Source organism: Tupaia chinensis, unplaced genomic scaffold (genome assembly GCF_000334495.1).
Source record: "Tupaia chinensis unplaced genomic scaffold, TupChi_1.0 Scaffold000292_1, whole genome shotgun sequence".
NCBI lineage: Eukaryota > Metazoa > Chordata > Mammalia > Scandentia > Tupaiidae > Tupaia > Tupaia belangeri.
The window spans coordinates 1,967,710-1,970,554 of record NW_006159777.1 but is presented as its reverse complement, the minus strand read 5'-3'; positions in this window follow the sequence as shown (position 1 = coordinate 1,970,554).

Genomic DNA, 2,845 nt, shown 5'->3' with positions numbered 1-2,845 from the left:
GTCAAGAATCTTGGTCATGACGACATTCAAGATTTATGGCTTACATGAAAAGAGGGAGGCTCAGGCCAGAGACCCCACTTAAGAAATTGCAGAGAAGGGAATTATCTGCATAGTAGGTTGTAGGTGTTGTACTCTGAACCAACCCACTGCAGTCAGAGGCTGTGCAGGAGCATGGTGGCTTGTGTAGAAGTCTGTGAACTGAGAGACAGAGGGAAGCTCTCCAAGAGAGGCAGGATGTTCTGCCCTAGCTGCTTATGGCTTTGGGTACTTGAGAAAACTGGTCTGCCTCTTTGGCCTGTTATGTGCTTTCCCGAATTGATGTGTGTGGAGTGTTACCTGTCACCTGTCCCTTGCATCCTGTGCCTCCCTTGCCAGAAGGAGCTTCCCTTCCCCATGCACCTGTCTGGGCATCTCGGCTCTGTTCTCAGGTCTGCATCCCAGACTCTTCTAGTCTAAAGTGACCTGGAAGGGAAGAGTGGGTCCAATGGGAAACTCCCTGAGTATCTCCTTCCAGGTGGGTTAATTAGGTAGCAGTCTCGTCACAAAGTCCCTCCTCTTACAAAGTGAATTGCCATGACTACTTTTCACATAAACCACTCATAGTCACCCTTCAAATTCTCTTTATATCAGAGGGTTAGGCTTGGATTTTCTCTTCTTCTCTCTTAAGTCTACAGAACATTGAAAATAGAATTCGAGTAAAGAAAAGCACTTGTCAGGAACCAGCAGTTAGCGTAACGGCTATGTCACTGGACTCTCAGGTAGTCGATCGCAGTTTGCGTCCCGGACCCGGTGGCTTAAAACTCATGCCGGGCGCGTGTGCATGCATGCCCAAGATCCTGAGAGGAGAATGGAGGAGAAGGGATTGTGGCGTGACCATCCCCTCTGGGGATGACCATCCCCAGGGATTGTGGCGTGACCATCCCCTCTGTCTCTATGTCTCTCTCTGTCTGGCGAGCGCTCACGCCCTATAGCGAAAACCTCTCAAAAAAAAGAAAAAAAAAAAGAAAAGCACTTGTCAAACACATGTAACTTGGCAGCTTTTTTTTTTTGTCATCAAACTCGTCTGGTTAGGGTCAATCCTTAGCTGATTTCTTCCTTGGCCTAAGATGTTACTGCTTGGTCTATGTTGATAGGAAACTGAACAGCACTACACTTCCCCCGTCCCTCTGACTCTCCCAGCTTGGGTCATGTGCTTATGCTGCCAAGGGACACCCTGACTCTCCTGTCATTAACAGTCCCTTTTCTGTCAGCCTCCTCACAAGGCATAGAAGATATTCAGAAACTAATAATCTCCGGAAACATTGAAGAAGCAGGGTTGAAAAGAAGACATCATAGCTCAGGCTAACTTTAAATGAAAAGCACCATCACTCACATGCGTGTGTGCACATGTGCACACACGCACACACGGACACACACACTCCCCAGAATTTTTAAAAAATGCACATCTATTTGGGATTATTTATGTAAATGCTTTGAAGAATGGGCCTAAAGATATTTTTCTTCTCAGCAGCCTTTTGAGCAGTTTCTATCTTTTTCATCTGTTTTCATCTAAGCCGCACTTTAATGTCTTTTAACTGTATAGTTTTATGTGTCACCGCTGATGCTAGTCGCCAGATAAATACCACGGAGTGCTGGCATACATCTTCTTTATGGGGAATAGATATACAAAGTTGTGTCTGCGTTTGTACACGTGCTCCATATTTTTGGAACCTGAAGCTGACAGGAGAAATAATAAACCAACTTTGTAAAGTAACGGATTCCCACTAGTTTAAGGCATGGAGGAAGCCTTGACACCTCTCTTTATTGTGATGTATGGACAGCATTCATCCTGCTGTCGCTACCAAGTTCTAGGCACTCTGCTCAGCCCCGGGGATCGCCCCGGGACTGAAATGCGGACTGCACTGGGTCTGCGCTGAGAGGCAGGCCTGGGCAGCCCCGGCCTGAACCCACACCAGGCAGTGACTGACAGGTGTCCCAAGAGTACAGTGGAGAGAGTGGGCAGCGTCTGCCCAGAGTAGGGCCCAAGCAGGCTCAGAGTGCAACCAGCAGCTTCCCAAGAAACAGAGTTAATTGAGGTAGCTTCAGAGTTGGAGACAGAATTTATTCTACCTAAGAAAGAAGTAGGACGGAGTGCCAGCCTGTGGCCTGGTGGTTAAGGCAGTTGCATCCCGCATGGCCAAGTGCATGGCTAGAGTTTCAGACCCAGTGACTTGAACATGTCGGACATGTGCATGTGTGCACCATAAGTCCCGGGGAGAAAGGATTGTGGTATGACCACAGCCTATGATCTCTCTGTCTCTGTCTCTGTCTCTCTGTCTCTGGCAAGTGCATGTGCCCTCTGGCATAATAAAAACAAAAACAAACAAAAATAGGAAATAAGTGGGTGATGAATGGCTTCTCATTAATCTCTTCCTTAGGAAATGGACATATTAGAAGCCACAGTGAATGATTTTTCCTGCTTGCCAAGGTCTGCGTTTAGCTCATGTGGGAGCGGAGACTAAGGGCAAGCAGCCGTGACTGCTGCCTTGAAGCACCCAAGGTGCAGTCGCGTGGAGAACGAATGGCACTTGCTCAGAGGTAGTCTGGAGGGCCATGGCGGGAGGCCCAATGGCAGCAGCTACTAGGAGTCAGATTGTAGCTTCAGGTGAGAAGGGGGAGCTGTTGCCCAAGGAACCGGCTTCCTCGAGCCGCAGAGAGCTCTCCATCACCAGGGAGATTCAGGCTGAGCTAAATAATCATGTCTGGAGGAAGAACGGAGCTCGTGTTTCTTCTGACCCAATGGGCTCTTCGTTGGATGCATGCATGTGTGGTGGATTAGGGAGAAGAAGGATGCTTTGGGCACAGG